General features: G+C 40.5%; 1 long non-coding RNA gene across 2 annotated transcripts in view; it reads left to right on the forward strand.

The window, feature by feature from the left end:
- The first annotated feature begins 284 nt into the window (after positions 1–284).
- Positions 285–23,019, forward strand: part of LOC131918822 (uncharacterized) — a 29,556-nt gene continuing 6,821 nt past the window's right edge. Inside the window, exons 1-3 of one of the 2 annotated variants that reach the window (XR_009381093.1) lie at positions 314–391; positions 13,778–13,887; positions 22,013–22,096. This is a non-coding gene — a long non-coding RNA (uncharacterized LOC131918822). Of the gene's footprint in view, positions 392–13,777; positions 13,888–22,012; positions 22,097–23,019 lie in introns of both variants that reach the window. The other variant, XR_009381092.1, reaches the window with a different exon arrangement.

A 23,019-nucleotide genomic window follows, 5' to 3' on the forward strand; every position in this document is an offset into this window, starting at 1 on the left:
AGTGCTTTAATGTGGAGTTAAATGAGTAGGCCCTTTCAGTGGCTGTCTTGACTTGCTGACTATTAATCTCTCTTACCTTTGGGGTCAAACTCTGGAAGAGATTCAAGACTCTTCTATGTTCTGTCCAGTAAAGCAAGTTAAGGTGACATCATGGTGACTCCATTATACCGATAAGGCTTGAGAGTTGCCTAGGTTACGCTGGCCACACAATGCTTATTGGAACTAACCTTCCTCCCTCCCTCCCTCTCTCCCTCCCTCCCTCCCTCCCTCCCTCCCTCCCTCTGTCTCTCTCTGTCTCTCTGTCTCTCTCTCTCTCTCTCTCTCTCTCTCTCTTTCCCTTGAGCTACATTATGGGAAAATCCGCAGACCTCCATGTGGCTTGATGCTCATGGTAAGTCTTGGAAGTCTGCTGACAGGGGTCACTTGCTCTCTGTTACCTGCATAGGCAGGTGGGATAGCTTGAGAGGGCATATCACATTCCTGCCTGATGCTCAGTGGCAGGTTTACAGACAGTTGTATATCATCAATTCTCTAATCATTCCTGAGAGACCAAAGCCTTTCCGTAAAAAGCCTGATTTACATGGTGTGACTGCAAATTAACAAGATGGATTTTGTCCTGGCTTGTTGAAATCATTCTTGAGAGACAGTGTTTGAAACAAAATTTAGCAAATGGTCTGTGGTCTATTTACTTCCAGATATTAATCTCTGCCTATGGTGCTGGAAGGTTCTTTTCCTCATGAAAAACTTTCATTCTTGTGAATTTATTCTATTCATGTGGAGTCAACCCTAGAAGACTTTTATTGCCTTTTCGTTTGAAGGAAATAAAATTAAAAAAAGAAAAGAAAGAGTGAAAAGACATTGGCAACTCACTGTGTGGCCCAGTTCATAGAAAAGAAGACAAATGATCTTTTCTGATTCTTTAAGCATACACAAAGCTCTACTAAAATAGAACTTTACAGTGGAGGAGGTAGCTATTAACTGGGGAGGCTCATGATCAAAGCTTCTTTGGTTAACCCTGCCCATCCCATAGTGCATTAGTATGACATGCAGGGTTGCTTTGATATCTAGTTAATCAGTGGTAACTTTCCTCTCATGCACTCTGACTTTTAGTCAAAGATAACTCCATGACTTCAAAGAATGCAAACTGGTGTTCTCCTTAGGAATAGTGAGCAGAGCAGTAAAGCAGGAACTATTTTTCAGTTGCTTGTTAATTGCCTGTTTCATTATATGCTATAATACATTATTCAGAAAACTTTCCTGAAATATGACCATGAATAAACACTATAATTCTTTACCACCATCCTAGCATTTCTAGAAAATTGTATGGTAAGCAGAAAAAAGAAAAAGAGGTGGCAGATAGCATATTTGCTTTCATCCTCAGTTTTCCTGGCTCCTCACTTCCAATTGCCATGAACCTAAAACTTTTTTTAAATCCTGTTCACTGGTTGCATTGGATGTGATGGGAGAGATGTTTGTGACAGACAGAGTCATACACTTTTGGAGGCCCCTAAGGCTTCTTCGATGGGCAAAGGGAGTGAATGCCCAGGAGGGGAACTTTGCCATTACCATAGGAATTGATTTGGGTTACCAAGCTGGGACAAAGAGATTTGTTCTGAATGCATATTTAATGTTGTGACTTAAAATTCAGGGAAAAGATCAGATCCTTTCTTTTGGCCAGCTCAGTTCCTATGGAAGTACGATCTTCCATGTCATAGTATGAATTCCAACTATCTTCTCCAGAATTAAGTCTTCTAGCACCAGCCATTTGGAGACTTCTTATCCATCAGAAGGACCTGCGAACCATGCAAATCCTTTCCAACCAAAGCACTGGAGGTCCCCACTTTGATGTGATATCAGAGGGAGAACTAAGGGATTATTGGATTGCAGTAACCACTCAAGTGTTTTGATAGTGTAGAGGAGTTATCAGTTTTTAAAATGTTCAGATTTGTGTTGCAAGTTTGGGAAGGCATAGGGGAAATATGGATGTGTTAATTGGAAGAGGGAATGATAAACAGTTGTAAGAGCCTTCAGTCTAGAACAGCACATCCACCAAGTCCATAAGCCACCAAATAATAAACAGCACACTTACTTTCAGCATATGGGAAGTGTATTTCACTGTGCTTGTTACACAGAGTAAATGGAGAGAGAAAACTCTGGGACTCTGATGGAGGCTTGTGCTTCTGACTTGGGATCCTGTTTAGAATGCTAATTGTTTTCCCATTTTATGTCTATGAAACAACATGAGTTTTATAAAATTACTAAGTTTATGAGAGGATTAAGCAGGTTTTACTTTTATAGCCATAACGTGTTCAAGCACATTTGCATCAAATGGTAGATATAATTTCTCTTTGTAACTGAAATTTAAAATCCTGGCATAAATATAGTGCTGAGAAAACTATTTTATGAGCCTTTCTTTTATAAAGATCTTGTATGGGAAGAAGGCTACACAGCTGGAGATGGTTTAGAGACAATTAAGACTTATTGGCTTTCCGCTGGTGATAAAAGTAGGCCGTGGAGGTGTGTAGAATCTTGGAACTGTTACTAAGGTGAGTATGCTGTATCAGTCTAGTGTGTGTGGGGGGGGGGGGCGGGGCGGGGACGGGCGTACGTACACACCAGTGTTTAAATTATTTAGGCACAGGACTTGAAGGATGATCTAGTGGAGTTTAATCTCACGTTGAAAGCCAAGTGTATATGTGTGTTTAACTGGTGTGTTAATGGAAAGAGGGAATAACAAACAGTTGTAAAAGCCTTCAATCTAGAATGGCAGATCCAACCAGTCCATAAGCTACCAAACAATAAACACCATACTTACTTTATTCTATGATTCACAACTATCGAATCTGAGACCCCCACAGTCTTCTCCAGAACCATTAATTGTGTCTTGTGTTGAGGAAACAGTGGTGCAGGGGATAGGTTTTAGGGCTTCCTCCTTCCTGTTTCTGTTAGCTCTTCTGAACTGTTGTTCCACTCCCTTTAGATTTGTTTGTTTGTGTGTGTGTGTGTGTGTGTGTGTGTGTGTGTGCAGATGTGCACACACATTTGGGCGTGTACATGTGGAGGCCAGCTATTAATGTTGGTGTTTTTCTTAATTATACTCCAGTTTATGATTTTGAGACAGGGGCTATCATTGAACCTAGAGATTAGATTACAGATGTAGCCAGGATGCTTCAGAGATCCTCATGCCTCTTTCTCCCAGTGCTGGGCTTACAAGCATTCATTGCAGTACTTAGTCTTTTATGTAGATTCTAGGAGACTGAATTCAGTCAGGTCTTCTTGCCTGTGCATCTAACACTTGACCAAATTGAGCTATCTCTGCAACCACTCTGTGATAGTTAATCTTGGTTTTCAACCTGATTAGATTAGTGTGAATTAAGAGACGTGGTTCTAGCTTGGTCTTTAAGGGTAATTCCTGGAAGGATTCACTGAAGGGACAGCACCCTCAGGAGTAGTCCATAATAAGGAGGTCCAAGGGAGAAGCTGTTGTCCTTTTTTTTCAGCCTACCTTTTCTTCTTGTTGGGAAGCACATCTTCTATGCTGCAACATCCTTCACTGACGTTAGAGAAAGCTTCTCTGGCTTTTCCACATGGACTGAAGAACCTTGGCTCCTTAAGCATCCTTTAAACCTCCATTTATAGCTTTGGGACTGCTGAGATTCCGAGCCTTGCTGACCTAGGATCTCCAGAGTTTGCAGCCTCTCCAGCATGTGGATGGCCACTGTTGGAACTAATTGTGTAAGCTAATCTAATAAATCACCTTCATAATACATATTCACCCTGTCAATTCCTTTCCTTAAGAGAATCTTGACTAATATACTGTACCTCTTTAGATTTTAATATCTACCTCTTTTGCTTTTTTATCAGACTAGATGAGACTGTATAATTCAATAAACTAATAAGTGGTAGAATTTGGTACTCAAAACACTGCTAGTAACATCCATGGGGATGACCTTTAACAATGATGAGGTTTCCAAAGCTGTTGGAAAATATTTTTCTTTGAAGGGATTTTCCTAGTAACTCACAGGTTAGACCACACAGGGGATAGTTACCCTAAAGGTTTGGATGTGGGGCCCGCCAAGGAGCTCATGTGCTGGAATGGCTGCTAAGACTTAAAAGGTGACTGTAAGGATTCTGGAACTCTGGGGAGGTGGCGGAAATGTTTGGAGGAGAGCGGAGTTGGAGGAAGTGGTAAGTGCAGGCGTGCTTTGAGGAGTTTTGTCTTGCATCAGGTCCCCTCTCTGCCTTTCATGGCTTCTGTCCATGGAAGGCCAATAGCTGTGTTCCATGTCCTGCCTCCCACCTTTATGGTCAGCTTGACAGTGGCTCCAGACCCACTGTGAAACTGAGAATCAAAGCAAGTCCTTTAACAAAATGATCTACTCCTCATTTTAAAATTGTTTTTAGGTTTTATTGTTAATTTTATATGCATGGGTGTTTTGCTTGCATGTATGGCGACATACCACATGTGTGCCTGGTGTCCACTGAGGCCAGAAGAGGGCATCAGATCCCAGGGACTGGAACTGTGTTGCCATGTGTGTATACACACACACACACACACACACACACACACACACACACACACACACATACATGAGTGCAGGTGCCCTTGGAGTCCGAAAGAAAGAATGAAGTTCATGGAGCTGGACTTACAGGAGGTTTTGAGCTGCCAGACATGGGTACTGGGAATTGAACTCGAGTCCTTTGCAAGAACAGTACACGATCTTTACTGCTGAGCCATCTCTTCACCCTACCCCGCAGCACATTGTCTTTAAGTTGATTAAGCTATATATTTTCTCAAAGTGACAAAAGGTTAACATATTTGCTTTATGAGAATATTCGTCTGCATTTTTAGAAAAAAACAAACCCAGAGAATACAATCTTTTGCAGTTAATCATATTAAATTGACAGCTGGCTTGGTCCATCTTGTAACCAGACCATAAGCGGCCACAGTAATCAGATGGGTAATCTGACAGAATTTATATTTGGAGTTCTCTTGTTAATGGCACTAGTAGAAATTTGACTTGACTTATTTTCATTAATGTGGAAGTGGAGGTTCGGTATGTAGAGATGAGATATTATGTGTTGCCCTTATTTGACTTAAGTTGACGTTAATTTGAGGAGAGGGTTGCATAGAGCACAGCACATGTGCGGCGATCTCTGGTCAGCTTACTGGAGTTGGTTCTCTCTTCGTACCATATGGGCTGTGGGGATTGAAGTCACGTTGTCAGGTTCAATGGCATGGCCCCTTCCCTGCTGAGCTGTCACCAGCGCAGACCTCTACAACTTAATATGATGGGATTTATTTCCTGATGCATGGTTTGAGGCAGGCGGAATACCACATTAGTTTCATTTGTCCCATTATACTAGTACTGTGTGTCTATTAGCTTCGGGGGGGAACATATTGAACTTGTCTTTAATTTGCTGTTTCACAAGGGGACAGGAGATGGTGTCACACATGCTTCCCATCCCTGTGCTTTTCTTCTACTTGACAGGGTTTTGTTCTCTTTGACAGACATTCAGCAGTAAAAAGTGATGTAATTATTAATTTCCCACTTGACATTGTGAACATTTCAATGCTAAGTTAGCAGGTAAAAAAAAAAAATGTCAGAATCCATTCCCATTGTATCTATCCACTGCACTTCAAAGGTTTCCCAGCAAACCTTAAATCAGAGAGGAACCAATGGTAACACACACATAGTAAGTAATACAAGTAATATCAACTTTGATAACAGAACTTGACCTTCTATAAAGTACTCGGTTTTGCCAGGCACTTGTTTTCATGGGGAAAATTTAAAGAAGTTAGCATTCATCACCCTACGGTTGCTCATGTTAAGTGGAGAGAAGCTAGTTTAGCAAAAGATGCACATTGTTTCCTTACATATTGAATAAATGCCGCTCCCCGGCGCCCTACAATAAATGCCAAGTTCTAGCAGACCCAGGAAAATCCCAATCTGCATTACTGCAGTGATAAATGACGAGGGACAACTGCTTCTTACAAACTGCTGATGGATGGGCCTCTGCGAGTTACATCTCAGTTGTGTTAGCTTGAGCACCATGGCTGTGGTGAAGAGCAGGGTGGACTAAGGGAGAGAGGGAGTCTCTTTTCCTCATGCTGATGCTCATAGCTCAGACCAGCAGAAACATCATCCTTGCTGCAGAAAGATTTCTGTAGTAAAGTGTAAGTAGATGGGGGAAATACTTTTAAAACGTTTTCTTTAAATAACTAAATCCAAGCAACTATTCCTTCAAAAGGGGGCACCCTCTTCTTGTCCAGTGCTCTGCAGTCCTGTGTGGCTGGTAGTTGTCACATTGTCTAGCGTGGCTACAGAGAACCCAGAGCTCAGCTATTTACAGCACACACGTGCAAAGCTTATTGACGAGTCTACATCTTATGAACATGTGAAATTAGACTGTAACGTGGTCACGGTTTATGTCATACTTCCCTTCCATTGACAGTTCTAACTTTTCTTTTGCTATTACTTATGATCCAGATGGAAAGAGAGTGGTTTGTCTGACTCAGGTTGTTTGGAGGGAGGGTTCCTGGTATGATTGTTTGTGGCTGTCATTTCTTTATCTAGAAGATACTAGACTCTAATTAAGACAGAACCACATGTTGATTGGCATGCTAAAACAATTCAGCACAGCTTTACAGAGATAAGTCATCAAGTGTGCAGGTTTTGATCTGTCAGCTAGGGATCACAAAGCAACTACAGTGTCACTGAAGTGGCTGGAGGCTTCCATAGGTTGAGTGAAGACAAATCCGGACAGAAAGAGGGAAGGGTATCTGGATCGGAGACATGTGACAGGAGAAAGCATCCTTGGATTTCCCTAGGGACCAATCCAGTGACAATCAACTTCAGTTTTTAGACATGATGAAATTGTCACCATGGTTCTTGAAATGTTAAGAAAAGAAGTCTTACTTGGGGAAATAATATGAGTAGGATAATAGATGCGAGCTTAAGGTTTGTAAGGGGGAAAATGCAAAACTTCATGTTAAGCTCCTGTCCATCTCATTTGAAAAGGAGGGCGATTAATAAAGTAGTACAGATTTATTGAGTACATACTCTTTTGGGGATACCAATGTGTACAGGAATACGACAGTGATATTAAATGCATTTAGTAGCTGTCCGCGAGGCTAAAATAGTACACATCATGTCAGACACTGTAAAGAGAAAGGAAAGAGCTGAGATACAATTCTAGCTGAATGGGTGTCATTCAGGGCTTCCTGCTGTGGTCAGTATAAAAAGAGAGCCTGGAGGTGTAGGGGTGGGGGGATGTGGCCTGAAGCCAGAGTTGGACCACAGAGAAAACATATGATTAGAAAGTTATGGGGGGAGGGGAGAAGAGAGTAGATCAGACACTTAAGCATGTTTATAATTATTTTTGTGTGGCAAATACACACAGCATGAAATATACTACCTTAACCAATTCTATGTATATCAGATTTGCCTGCATATATGTATATGCACCATGTGCGTTTGGTGTCTGTGGTGGTCAAAAGCAGGTATAGACTGGGGCATGGGTGAGCCAGCCCTGAGAGCGTGAGGGGGGCATAGCTGGTACCACCTCTCTTGGCTATGGTGTGGTGGTGGAGACGAGGGAAAGACGCCCTCCCCCTTGCCCCTACCACCTCCAGTTGTCAAGGGAGCTGACCCCTTTGCCAGCTGCAACACTCAGGAAAGTGGGTCCTGTGTGGCATCTGGGCAGCACAGAGTAACTGAACCTGTTTGTTGAAAAGGGCACAGGCAAGCTGGCCTGGGAATGAGAGCATGGGGCATGTGGTTCTGTCCTTCAACTACCATATAGCAGCATGAGTGGGGGAGAGACGCCCTCCCTCCCATAGATGCCTGAGGCAGGTGGGAGAGCTGGCCCTGAGGTCATAAGAGTAGGAGAGCTACCCCTCCCCCCACTAGCTGCAACACTTGGGAGAGCAGGCCCTGCACCTTGTCTGGGCAGCACAGTAGAGTCAACTCCATTTTCAGAGGTGTGGGTGAGCCAGTCCTGAAGGTGTGAACATGGGAGAGCTGTCCCTATTACTCACCTGTCATGTGGCAGCATGGATGGGGGAGAGATGCCCTATCCCCACCTGCCCCATTAATGTCTGAGGTAGAAGGGAGAGCTGGCCCTGAGGTCATAAGAGCAGGAGTGCTGTCCCTTCCCCTCATCAGCTGCAGCACTCTGGAGAGTGGCCCCTATGCCAGACCTGTGCAACACGGTAGTCACTCAAGGTGTAGGTGTGGGAACTCCGACCCTGAGGACGTGAAAGCAGGAGAACTACCACAGCCCATTGCTCATTAATGCAAGGGGTGAACTAGCCAGGGCAACGCAGAAAAGTTCACACTGGTGGTGAGGACAAGAAAGAGTTGGGGGTTTGACTAACCCTGCAACTACCCAGACTCAGAACCAGGGTTATGTGCTGGCCCACCCCAACATCCACCCCACCTGTGATCTGCTGGAGCATGTAAAGGGATCTATCCTGCAGACCCAAAGCTGCAGGATCTCCACAACACAGGGCAACAGCTAGATAACCAAGTGGAGTTCCAGTGAAGGTTCAGCATCAGTAGTGTAGCACAAACTAGACGTCTTGAACCAGGCCAATGACTCTTTGCAATGAACGCTTGCAAATAAAGATATATTGATAAAAGGGTTTACTGTGTGACTCACTGAGTCGCACAACAGCTTCCATGATGAGACTGATTTTTTCCTTCTCTCTCTTTTTTTCTTTTTTCTCTTTTATTTTCTCTTTTTTTTGTGGAGAGGAAAGTTGTAAGGACAGAGGACAGATATGAAGGGGATATGAATGGGATGGAGATGCAAGAGATGCCTGATGTGAAAGACACAAAGAATAAGTAAAAAGAAAGGTAAAAAAGAAAGAAAAAAGGAGAGGAGAGTAGATCAGACATTTAAGCATGTATATAATTATTTTGTGTGTGTGTGTGTAGCACATACACACAGCATGAAATGCACTGCCTTAACTAATTCTATGTGTATCAGACTTGCCTGCATAAATGTATGTGCACCGTGTGTGTTAGGTGTCTGTGGTAGTCAAAAGCAAGTGTCAGAGTCTCTGGAGTTAGACTTACAAACTCTCAGCACCATGAAGGTGAACTTGGGTCCTTTGTAAGAGCAGAAAGTGTTCATAACGGCTAAACCATCTTTGCAGCTCCCTACTTTTTCAGCAATACTGTTCAGTCATATTAAATACACTCGCAGTATAGTATGGACATCACCATATCCATCTCTGAAACTTCATTTTATGAGACTGAAGCCCTATATTATATGGCTAACTCTCGTCTTTTTTTTTTTAACATAGTCCCTAAAAGCCTCTATTCTTTTGTTTTTTGTGAATTTGACTATTCCTGGTACAAAACAGTAGAATCATGCAACCTTCATCCATTTGTGGCTGTGTTATTTTGTTTGGCATAATGCCTTCAAAGTTTATTCATATTTGGGTAGGAAAATTGACTCGCATATCTAACTGAAACATGGACAAGGAGTGGAAGGAGAGATGGACAGAGATTAAAAATAAATGAACAGAAATGAAAGCCAGGAGTAGTGGGATACCTCGTGATCTAAGAACTTGGGAAGCTAAGCCAAAATAGCATGCGTTCAGGGCCAGCCTGGGATACATAGTGAGACCATACCCCCCCCCCCCCTCACACACACACACCCTACACAGGGCCCAAGAGTTCTCCAGGACTATGCTAGGGAATAATGAAGTCTGCTTCCCGTCCAAGCCCTGGCTGCTCTCACTGCTGGAGTGATTAGACTCGGGGAAATGAGTAATCTCCACCACTGTCCTTACCTGGCAATCTCCCAAACACTGTTTTCTGGTTTCTTCCCATTGATACATTAGTTTTAGTGCATACACTTGTCACAAATTGAAGGCTCTGTAAAATATAAGAAATGATTGAGACTGTAGATTGTAGAGACAAACTATTTCACAAGCCCAAGGGGATAATTTACTTTTCATCTGTTTCTTCTTGCTCAAGATAAAGAACCTCCAACAAATGGTATATAAAGGAAAACAGAGCAGACAGAAGAAGGAAACTTCACAATCTATTAACTGAAGCATGAAAACACAGACAACAAGCAGGGCTCAACTTCCCTGGAAAAATAGGTTTAAACCTATTGCATTAAAACATGGTGTTGCACTCATCTAATGAGTTTTAAGGCAAATGGGGCATGAAACATTGCCAAAATATAAAGTTGGTAAAATATCCAAATTACTCCTTAATGCCACTATATGTTTTATTTTATTGGGAGCTGGTAAAGAATAGATTATTTCTAAATCTGCATCACGAGCAAAATAAGTGAAATTGTTTTTACGAGAAATTGGTTATGCTGAGTCACGTGACCAGTGGCAGCTCACAAGCAACTGAAAACCCCACAAAAGACACACATATGCCTAATTAATCAGAAAGCATTAACAACAATATATATATATAAACTTAGTCATTTGTTCCTTAAGAGTTCAGGATAATGGGGCTGGGGAGATTGGCTCAGTGGTGAAGAGTACTAGCTTGTGCAAGCATGAGAAGCAGAGTTTGACTTTTTTGCATCTATATAAAAAGTTAAAAAAAAAGCCTGTGGGTGCACGTTAGTCTGTAACCCAGTGCCAGCTGTGTGGTGATGGAGACAGTAGGATTATTAGGGTTTCCTGTCTGTCTGCCTATCTTTGGGTTCGTTGATTGACCCTCTATCAAGGAATAAGGTGAAGAGTGATATGCCAGAGCATCTGAAAACCTTTCTCTGGTCTTGGCACACACATATCTCAGCATACACACCTGCACAGGCATGCACGGCTGTACATGCATAAGCACACATGCACACTCACACACCAGCCCAATAAAAACAATGAAAATAAAAGTAACAGAAAGAAACCAAAGATAATGAAGAAAGAGACATGAAATATGGTGGCATGTGAACCTGTTTGCCTTTATTACTGATGACTGAACTATAATTTTCTGTTAAGAAACAATAGAATTATTTACCAGACATATTTAGAAAAGAACCACAATCATGAGAGAATCTTCATCTCAGGCCTTTTCCTGGAGTTATTCTATTACATTCTGGATATGGTTGAGTGGAACGTTCCCATCGCTGAATGAGATTAGTAAAAAGCTCTTGGTTGTTTGTGAAATGGAAATGATTTCTTCTAAGAATCCTGGTTGTATTAAAGTACTGTCAAATTACTAATTAGTGCCAAATTAGTGTCAGTTCGGTAAGGGCTGTCAGCTCGTAATTTTTTTTTAGCTCCTTATATGTCTGGTGGTTTGAATTTGTGTACCCTTTAAAATTATTTCTACTGATTTCTACTTCTTGCAACAACATAACCAACTTTTTCTTCAGAGGACTTCCAGTGGATGTAATTTTGTATTTACTCTGCCTAAATGAAGCAGGGCCAACTTGATAATTTTTATTTTGCCTAGTGTGTATGGCCAGATCTTTCAGTTCTAATAGCTGTAAATGATTCTCCACACTCACAGTGATGTGCTTATCAGTGAACAAGCAGGTTCCCAGGGTGCAGTTGTGTGTGTCACCTTGGGATGATTTAAATGCCCTTACTGCTCTGACATCATAATAACAGGAGGGAGAGCAGAAAATAGAGCTAACTCAGCAAGAAGGAGAGAATTCTGAGTTGCTGTGTCCAGCAAGAGTGAGGGGTTATTTGTTTTATCTTCACACAACCACATGGCAGAAGACCTAGCTAGAAACTCCCCTCCTCCATGATTCTCCCTCAGGCTTTTGGAACTGGTGCCTGGTTCCTGGCATTTTTTTTATATTTATGTCCTTGGCTTTATCCTTATACCATGCCTGGGGCCCTTGTCTCCCTCTCCTGCCCTAGTGGGCTTTGCACCTCAGACACCTTTCACGTTAAAGTCCTTGCACTTGCCTGAATGATTGTATTGGTTTCTCCTTTTCCCGTGTGTTAGTTACCTTCCTATTGCTGTGATAAAACACCACGACAAACACAACTTACAGAAGGAGTTACTTAGGCTTGCAGTTCCAAAGGCTACACTCCAAAGTTGTGGAGTCGAAGGCGTTCTGGCAGGAGCAGGAAGCTAAGAGCTCACATCCTGAACAGCAAGCACAAAGTACCAGAGATGATGGGAGTCTTTAAGCTCTCAAAGCCCTTTTCCTGTGACACACTTTCTCCAACAAGGTCAGACCTTTTAAACTTCCTAAGCATCATCATCAATTGGGGATCAAATATTCAAATGCCTGAGACTATGAGAGACAGCTTACTCAAACCACCTCATCCAGGCCCTCATATAATACTATATATTACATCTAGCCAGTTGGTCTGTAAAGGATTTGGTGAATTAAATTTCCTACTACTGGCTACCAGCAAGTTATAATACAACTAGCATACAAACAAAATTGTATCAGAACTGAAATGAAATTTGCCTGCAATTCTTCAATCTGCTTGTACTTTTATGGCACCAGAACACATAATGTGCCAATGAGTCTCCATGACAAGAAGAAAGTGGAGAAAACTTCATGAGGTCTTAAGTCCATGTCTACAGTATGTTGTCTTTAATGGGATGAAGGACACTTTGCTTTGGGATTTGTTGATAAGCATAAGAATGAATCTTACCTGTTTCTGTGGAAATAAGTCTGTGTGTTTAGCTGCTAAACTTTGCAGATATATTTACTGATATTGTTTTGTGTGGTTTTGGTTGGGAAGCAACAAGTGGAAGGCTTCATTAGGCAGTGTTTCCTAGTTGGTGTGAGCATGCATGTCTCTTTTCAGAACACGGCTGGGAAAGGTTGCTCTATCAAGTAGCCCATTGAGCTTATAATTCTGTCTCCTGTACAATATAATTGAAGCCCTGCCTTCTTGGTCTTCAATTGGCTGAGCTGTTGAAGAGTCAAATATAAATGCCATACCAAACACCCTTGAGGGTCTAATCAATACCCAAATCATTGCCATGCTTGTCCAAGTTTCCCTGCTATAATTCAAAAGTTTTATTCTCCATAAAATGACTTCACTCAAATTAATAATGACATATATCATCAGAGAAAAGCACATATTGTCTGATTTATTGTCATATGGTATATTTTCCAACTGTTAGGGGGAGATGTACAGATTGGGAACTCTTATTAGACATTTTAAAATGCCTGTCAGTGCTCCTTTTCCTTGCAAATACTGTTCCCTGGGCCACTAATGGTATAATTCCAAGTTCTTGGCAGAGACTTGGTATAAAAAAGGAGTGTGCACGCGGGGGTGGGTGGGGGTGTCACAGGCTCACATACAGAGAACAAACCAAGAAGGAGAGGAACACAACTGAAAATAGGCTGTAACTGTAGCAGGGTCAGTGGCTGGTTGCCTCTGATCTATGCTTTTGTGGACCTCTTAGCTACAGCCTTTCTTCTACAGCTCTGTTTACTCCATGTGGCTTTGTATGTGGTTGCCAACAAAAGATTTTCTGACATTTTCCTCACTTTGCCGCCAGAGACCCAATGTACCCATTTTCTTTGTCATTTAGAAAATCATGAAAGAGAATGATGACTGGTCCAACTTGGATCACTTGCCACCTGGATCAACTACTCTGCTCCCAAGAGCGGAGTGCATTCAGGAAGTTGTCTGTTTTGGGAGGGAGCATCCCAGAGTGTAATGGGGGAGGGGAGCTAGAAGTGCCTTGTAGAATGATGATGGTAGTCTCAGAAGAAGCAGAGAATGTGAGCAATTCCTTAGGTAATAAACACCCCCTTTGAATGCCAGCTTCTTTTTTCCTGGCTAACTTCAGTGTATTCCTGCATCTCTTCACAGGGCATTTGACTCCTAGATACTTTGTCTACAGTCTCTTGACCCTCAGCCCAAACATTGGGAGAGTTTGAGAGGTTTCAATGAGAACAGAAGGGACAAAGGATACAGGCAAGGTAAACAGAGCAACAGTGGCTGCTTATTAGCATCCTTGAGACTAGCTATGCTTTGCAGAGTTCTCCTTCTGGTATGGGCATATGTTAAACAGGAATATCTGTCCTTTCACCTTGCTAGTTGCTAGAGAATAAGTTTACCAGGATGATCTGTGAGTGTCTGCGATGATTCCTTAAACCTCTTCCAGTTCAGTGAGTCTGGTAATTGTCCTTGTGTCTAATGTCCCACCACTTGTGACATTCAAGCTCAGTCCAAATTAGTCACTTCTCTCTCCTTCTGGGAGAGGGAAGAGGAGAATGGAGGAGAGGTGGTTTTCTGTGTCATTCTATCTGATCATTGCCAGTGTGTACCTCCCTGTAATTTCATTGAGATTCTGAGCAGTACAATTCTGCTGCCACTGAAATTCTGTTAGCCTTGTCTAATATCTGTGGGTGGACTAGACTAGTATAATTAGAATAGATTAGAGATGGAGTTATGAATTTCATTTGATGTGATTTAGTTCAAATTAATGCACAAATTAGATGACTTGTATATTTTATTTGTACTAATGCTTTTGGCAGGGTGACATTGATGAGTACTTCATAAGCTTCAGAATGTTAGAGGCATCTGGTAGTCTGAATCAGTAGCTTGGTGACAATGATGTTGATGATAGTGACGATGATGGTGATTGTGGTGGCACAGGGTATCAAACCAAGAGCCTCACATATGTCAGGCAAGTCCCCTACATACCAGTTATAACCCCAACACAATACACCTCTTTTTAGAGGTGAGAAATTAGATACTCAGGCTGGCAAGAGTTAGATCGGAAAAGTATCTTTGTTGAAGTTTTTTACCAATGCCTCTTAAGTCTTAAATACTTTTGTTTTATCAATATGAGGAAGTGTAAGTTACTGTGCTCCCAGCTTACAGCCTTAAATGTAAACAGAAATACTTAAAGAAGCCTTAGCCTTAGAATTTTCTATCTTGAGAGTCCTCTATGGTCCAATAAATCTCCCTTCCTTCTCTCTTTCCTTCCCTTTTCCTTTTTCTCCTGATCTTACTTTTCCTCTGTGGTGTCAACTGCTTGGAATTAAACATGTTTCTCCAAGAAAAATATTGTTGAATTGGAACAATAGTTTCATGTAGCAAGATTTGTCAAAAATGGATAGAAGTCAGAGAACCCAACACGGAAACACTTCTCATTATTAATTTCAAATCTGTTGTGGACTTAAAAGATGACAGAGCTTATATTTGCTTATACTTTTGTAGATGGTGAAGCACTCCATACATATATGATTTTAGCAGGTCATTAGATTTAAAAAAAATAAAACACTAAGTTCATTTTGAATGCTAGACAGAAAACAAATAATTTTTTAGTATTTAAGTATATTTTAAACACTTTGTAAGACACACACATATATACATGCATACATATATAAAATTATTCATTGTTTCTAAAGATATATTTTATTAATTCTTTTGTTAATTTGTTAATACAATATATTTTGATCATATTCACCACCCAACTACTCCCATAGCTCCTCCTAGATTCTCCTGATCTCTTCCTTTTCTTTTCATTTTTAAATGACCTGCCACATCCAGTTTGTGCTGCCCATATTCTCATGGGTTTGAGGCCATCTACTAGACTAACCAGAGGCTACATACATCCTTAGAGAAAAATGACACTCCCTTTTCCAGAAGCCATCAGTATCTCCTCAGTTAGGGGTGAAGGCTCATAAGCTCCTTTGCTCCATGCTGGAATGTTGGCTGTCTTGAGCTTATGTAGGACTTGTAAAGACAACCACAACTACTGTGAGTTCATGAGTACAACAGTCCTCTTATATCTAGAAGACACTGTTTTCCTCTACAGCCTGTCTCTTAGGAACTTTCACCCTTCTCTTCCAAGATGGTTCCTGAGTCTTAGGGAATAGTGATGGTGAAATAGATATTCCATTGTTGTCGAGCTTTCCACTGAAACTTATTGTCTACACATTTATCATTTGTCAGTTTCTGTGTTACCATCCACCGTCCAAAGATTTTATTCTGATGACGTCTGAGAATTTCACCAATCTAGTGATATAGTGATATGAATTTAGAGAACAGTTTGATAATATGTCCATTTAGCAGAATAATTGTAGTAAATTGTCTCCGGGGTCCTATGAGTTCCCCCACGTGTGGGTTCTTTGGCCAGATTTACAGTACCAGGCATGTGTTTCCTCCTGTGGAAATTCAATCGGAAAACTGTTGGTTACCACCATAGCATTTGTGTCATTATTTCACCCGTAGTTATCTTGCTATGCCAGTTCATTTTATATTTTTAATTTAACTGGCCATTTCATGTTTTATCTGGCAATCTTATATTAGATTTTCTGATATTATATAAACATAGAAATTTTTTTCTGATACTGGGTATTGAACTTAAACTCTTGCATGTACTGTGCAAGTATTCTACCACTGAACTAATATCCCCAACCCTGTTTTTACCTTTTATTTTGAGATACGGTCTCTCCAAGTTGAAATTTACTTTGTAGGTCAGGCAGAGCTTGAACTCGTGATCTCTCTGAGCTTCCCAAGTGGCTGTGGTTCCAGGACATGGCAAATAAGGATCTTGAATCTGAAAATGCATTGTGTCAGGTCCTTGGTTATTCCCAAGCATTATACGATGGGATTATGAATCTTCCTTTTAAGGAAAGTACAGTCTATCCCTTAGTGCAATGGATGTACTGCTATTAGAAGGACTGGGGTAACAAGAAGTCCTATGGTAAGGATACCAGACCAATGTTGGCAACTGAGAGTGCTTCCTAAGGTGGGCCATCAATGTTGAATACAGAATGTTGAACAATAATTGAACAGAGAGAAAGAAGGCAGAAACACCACTCTGGAATCACTTAAGGAATTATGAGCTGTTCATTGTGATTAGATAGAGAAACACTTGGACCTGGGGAGTGGTGATGGCTGGCGAGGTGAGCAAGTAAACTCATATTTCTTCTTTTTTAAAAATTAAAAATTAAAAAATATTTATTTATTAGTAGTATGTATGTATGTATGCATGTGGGCTTGGGCACAAAGCACACATGTGGAAGTTAGAGGCAACTTTTAGGAGTCAGTTCTCTCCTTCCACTGTATGTTCCAAAGATTGAACACCAGTTGGCAGACTTGAATAACAAGCACTTTACCCACTGAAATATCACACTGGCTATCAATTCATACTCAGTCTTTTTCCTCATGACATTAGTTACCCTTCAAGTTGAGATGGAATGATCTACTACATTGGAGTTTAGGGATTGGATATAAAAGGAGAAAGACCAATGAGAATTATTCATGTGTTCAACACAAATGTTTGTGTGATAATTCTGAACTAGGCCTGAACGGAGAGACCTGGAGTAGATGACAAAGTCATTGCAGACTGAGAAACAGCTCTAGGGATTGTGGAGAAGAGGATCTTTGGGGAGTGACCAAGGAGTTAAAGCCATAGAAGATGATTATTTACAGTCCTTGGTGAGATACAAAAAGATCAGCGAAGCTGTTGGAAACAGAAGAGTGAGTGACATCTTTTGCTGATGGAGAGCACATGCCATGCATGGAAGGAGTGAAAATAATTTTCTGTTTTGGATCTAGTTAGTTCTATGTGTCTATGGGGCTTATAAAGAGAGAAATTAAAGTGAACAGTTTCTGGAAACAAAACACTGAAGAATGATTCAGTATAAAAAATTCTCATGATTTATGAACCAGAGCTTATTGTTGGAATAAGAGGTGAGAATGAGATCACCCAGGGAGTACCTAGGGTCAAGAAAGGCTGCACAGAGAGAACCTTTAGGGAAAATCTACATTTAAGACACAAAATGTGTAGAGCAAGTGAACAGTGCAGAAACAATGGCAAAGAAAGCTAATAAGGATGTCAGAAAAAAAGCATAGAAAAACAAAACAGATCTTTTCAAAGATGTAACGGTCCAGCTTGTCAAAAGCTGAGGGCAGGCACAGTGATATGAGAACAACAAAATTCCATCTTCTGCTATACTGTGGTTTGAATCTGACAGGCCCCATAGGCTCATGTTTTGAATGTTTACTCCTCAGCTTGTGCTGTTATTGTGTTTTGGGAAATTGTGGAAACTTTGTCAGGTGATATCTGTGTGGAAGAAGTAAGTCACTAAGGACATGTTCTTCAGGAGATCTTGTCACTAGCTCTTTTATGTCTCTCCCTCTCTTCCATCTGATCCACCCTAATGCCAAGTGAGCTTCTCAGCCATACTTGGCCTGCCATAAAGGGTAGAATCTTTTGCAACAATGGACCAAAATAAATACCTTCTCCCTTGATTAAGAGGGAGAATTTTGGTGTCAAGAATGATAAATGCATCAAGTGATGATTGTGTTGAAGGCTAGGAAATATAGTATTCAGTTACCAGTATCTGTTGAGGCCTCCTTAAGGCTTCATCACTCTATGGCTGACACTAAGAGGGTGATGAAGGGATAGGGAGCTTGAGAGAGAAGGAGAGAAGGAAAAGAGAGCAAGGGAAGGAATCCAAGCCCATTTCTAAAACAATGACATTAATACATGCATGAAGCCAGGCCCTTCATGACCCATTCACCCCTTCAAGCTCCCATCATTCAGTATTGTCACACTGGACACAAAATTTCCAACATGTGAAGATCATCAGGTACACTCAAATCATGAATGTGGTGAACTGTGCTTACAGAAGATGTGATGAATTGCATTACAGAAGAATAAAGTGAGCTGGGCCTCTAGAAGATGAAGTGAACCATGAGGTAAACTGCCTCACAGGTGAATTGAACTATGCATACAGAACATCAGATAATGACATCCACAGAAGATAAGGTGAACTCTATAACAGTAAACAAGGTGAACCACTTCTGCAGAAAAAGTAAACTTCATAACAAAAGAAGTAAGCCATGCCTACAGAGGATGAAGTGGACCACCTCAACTGGTGAGGCCCACTTGCAAATAACAGAATTTATGAATATCAGAACAGGTCACAGTGTTTACTTAACTCTAATGCTTGGATCACATATACAGTGAGAAAGGTTCTTCAAAAGGCTAGGATGAAACAGAATGAACTTGGGAAACATAAATTATGTTAAATTTCGAATTTTAAGAAATTTGGAAGCAAGGCAACCTAGCTGATTTTGCTTTTCCTTTTAGTGTTTCATGTAGGCATGAGCAACCTCACCTGGTTTGTTACTAACTGCAGTAAAACCTTCAAGTCCTTGTACACATATATTCAAACACATATACCCACATGCACATACACATGTACACAAATAATCTCATATTCACACACATGCACGTGCATGCACACACACAATTATTTATATATGGTTTCATTTTCCCCTTGGTGTTGAGAAGCAGGACTGCTGGGCCAGAGGAAATATACATTTCAAATCATTGTGTGGATTGAATCTGAAACTACTGTGAAAGGTCATGTGCAAAAAGCCTTGGCTGCCAGATGTGGGTGTGGTTCAAGAAGTTAGGGCTACCATGAAAGAAGTATGCTATTATAGGGTAAATCTTTAAGGCATATTTTGAATCCCTGGCATTCCCTCTAGCCCCTGCTTTACTTGGGTCTTTGGCTTCTATGAAGTAAGTATATGCCACTCTACCATCTTAATGTTTTTCCTAAGCACAGGCCTAAAAGCAATGGAGACAGCCAACTATGGAGCAACACCCCTGAAAACCTTTCAGCTCTTTTAAGTTATTTTACTTGAGTATTTTGTCACAGTGCTGGGACGCTGACTAACACAGTTGAACACAGTGACAAATGACTCCCCTGAAAACTCTATCAATCTAATTGTTGTCTAGCAGCAGTAGATTTTGCTTGAATATTTACTAGCATAACAAAATCAAATAATGTATGACTTTTATGTCTTGACTAGTAATGGATTTGAATATTGCTTTGCATGTAGTAGACTTTTATTTATTTGCTTCTGTTGGGATTTCTAACACATATTTTTCTATCATTTTTCTATTGCTGGGTTCGCTATTCCCATATGGATTTGCAAAAGCTATTATTATATTAAAAATATTAATCCTCTGACTATTATATGTGCTCCAAATGTTGTTACTGGTTTTCCATTTTCCTGTAACTTTGTTCACTGTTATTCTTACTGTTTTAAGCAATATATCCTTCTTTCCTTTATGATTTTGATGTTTTGCTTTAAGTTATATGAAAATCAAGGTTTATAGTGATAGAAATATTTACCTTAATTTCCCCTCATTCTTTTATCTTTTATGTCTAACGACCCTTACACTCCTTCCTTCCTAGCTTTGCCAAGGATCAAGTTGATGGTTGGAAGCAGACCAGAGATATCATGTTTAACTTGATAATTTTTGAGGCATATAATATAAAACTTTTGTAGAACTGTGTTTTAGTTAGAGTTGCTAGTTTTAACAACTAATTAAAACAAAAGTATTATAGTAACAATGCTTCTACAAATCTTGGTCATCATTTGGATTTAACAAGTCAAAACATTTATGGTCATTGGGGTTTTCAATTTAATTTCCAGAATGTATTGTTCAGGGTTGGTGAAAGACTTTTCCTAAGGATGTTTGAACATTTTCATTATTGAGTCTATGGAGCAGTAATTGTGATCGGCATCTCTCTATGCATTTGACTTTCTCAAATGATCCCAGTTTCTTTGATGGACCACAACACTAATACTTTGTATTGCTCTGATGTGGCATTCTGTGAGCCAGAATGTCTCTGCTGTGCACATGACAAGAATTAGCTCCTAAATGAGAGGACAAGAATGAACATCTGTTGCTTTGGCTTGCTCACCGTTACTGTTTCTTTCATTACCACAACACTAGTCTTTCCAGTAACATCTCTCCTCAACGTCTGTGGGCCCGTCCTGTGGGAACAATGTGACATGAGTCACTTTGGGGGTGAGGTGGGAGCATGAAGTGGATTTATGACCAGAATGCTTGGTGAGATCTTATGTTTCTTCATGTTTCTCTCATGAGTCTTAGTGATCATGTGATTCTAGACAGATAAGCTTTCTCTAGAATTTGAGTCATCGGCTCTTAGGGCAGAGAAAAGAAGGGTTACATATTCATTTGGTTGATAAACTGTAGTGAAGTCAGAATCTATGAAATCAGGTTTTTCTTCTTCTGTACAAGAAATCGAGGTCAACATGCAAAGGTACAGAGAGAGGAGCTGAAAGCCGAAGTCTAGCTAAGCAAGCCTAGACTCAGAATTAAACTCTCAACTTCTGGACACTAATGCATTAGTGACTCTCCTTTTAAATCTAGGTTGAATTACTATTGTCCTTTTGTTACTTCTCAGCTGAAATATTGTGGAGTAATGCCTCAGTATAGTCACAGTACTTCAGATGCTTATTGTTGCATAGAGATTGATTGCTGGGTTTTAAAGTTGATATTAATCTGGAAACAGGTATAGAATGTGAATGAATACAACTTTGAGCAATGAGACAATTCTCCATAATAAGAAGGGCCCTGAAAATTATTTTCAGATTTGTCATTGACTGATTGCATAACTCTCCTCTGAAATGGCTGTATCATTAAAAAAGTACTATTGGAGTGTTGCTTGAAGACATTTGTAAGTAGTAATAGACTGTTCTCCCCTTGTCCCTTCACAGAAACAGTGATTATTTAAGTTGCATAACATAAAGCAGAGGTGTTGTCATAGTGGCTAAAATTCAGCCACATACTAGATGGTGTTATTGCCCATATTTAATGAGTGTTTAGAGGTGAGTTGGTATTGCTGTATAGTAAAGACTGGCTCACTATTACAATGCTGTTTAGGGCACAGAAAACAGATGTAATTCTTTATTATACTGTTCATTTTTGATTATATAATAATTTGTATTATCCAAACAATACAATCTAAAAATAGTTGATGTTGCTTTCAAAAGGAAGACAACCTTACCATGTTATTTCTTTTTAATATAATAGGATGATTACTTTTCAAAAGGCATGCAACAATTTAAGTATCTGAGTTGCTTTTGTTATCTCTCACTCTGTCTTTCTAACACACGCACGCGCGCGCGCGCGCGCGCGCGCACACACACACACACACACACACACAGAGAGAGAACCATTATTATACAACACTACTTCAAAATATAAACTAGTAGGCAAGAGGATGAGTTTGGCATCTTATTTGCTTTTTCTAGGTTTTCAAGTGAAATTACAGGATGATTTCAGTGAAAATTCACATTGAACTTCTCAACAAGATGCCAGAGGCAGAAGGAAAGATGGTAAGACATACAAGGATATAAGCAATTAACAAGGGTGTGATTTACTGTCCTAAAGATATTTGGGGCTGGTGAGATGTCTCTGTGGCTAAATGTGCTTACTGCTGAGCTTGATGAACTGAGTTTGATCCTGGGACTCACAGAATGGAAGAAGAGAATTTACTTTGGAAGTTGTTCACTGACCTTCTCATGCACCCTATGATGTGTGCATCTCCAATCCCATATAAGTAAACGAAACAAAAAGCTTTTTGAATAATTTTTGAGGCATATAATATAAAACTTTTGTAGAACTGTGTCTTAGTTAGAGTTGCTATTGCTATGATAAAACATCATGGCTAAAAGCATATTGGGGAAGAAAAAGTTGATTTCAGCTTACAGTTTATACATTTACAATTCAGAGATGTCAGGGCAGGAACCAAGGAGCCAAGACCATGAAGGAATGCTTCCTGCTGGCTTGCTCCTTATGGCTTGCTCAGTCTGATTTCTTATACATCCCCAGGACCACCTGCCCTAGGGTAGCACCATCTGTAGCACAAAATGTAATTGGTCTTAATAAAAACCCAGAGTCAGATATCAGGGTGAAAGCTGAAAGATCAGAGAAGCAGAGCAGCCAGCCACTAGAAAGTGTTCTTACCTCCAGGACTAGCTTTCATGATAGCAGAAGGTGCCATTTAAGCTTACAAAGGAGGGAAGCAAACAATAGTCTTACTCAGCTAAGATGCCTATAAACCACAACAATGACTAACATGGCACCATAGCCCTAAGGGTACAGTAGGGGCACTCATATGTTGGCCATAACCAATAGCTCTCTAATTGGACTTAAGACCTGCTCAATAAGAAGGAAACCATGCCTGGTACTAGAAACCTACTCAACTACTTAGGGATAGTGAAGTCACAGATCTTTGAGGAGAACCTACCATTGCCAT

This window comes from Peromyscus eremicus, chromosome 8b (genome assembly GCF_949786415.1).
Source record: "Peromyscus eremicus chromosome 8b, PerEre_H2_v1, whole genome shotgun sequence".
Taxonomy (NCBI): Eukaryota; Metazoa; Chordata; class Mammalia; order Rodentia; family Cricetidae; genus Peromyscus; species Peromyscus eremicus.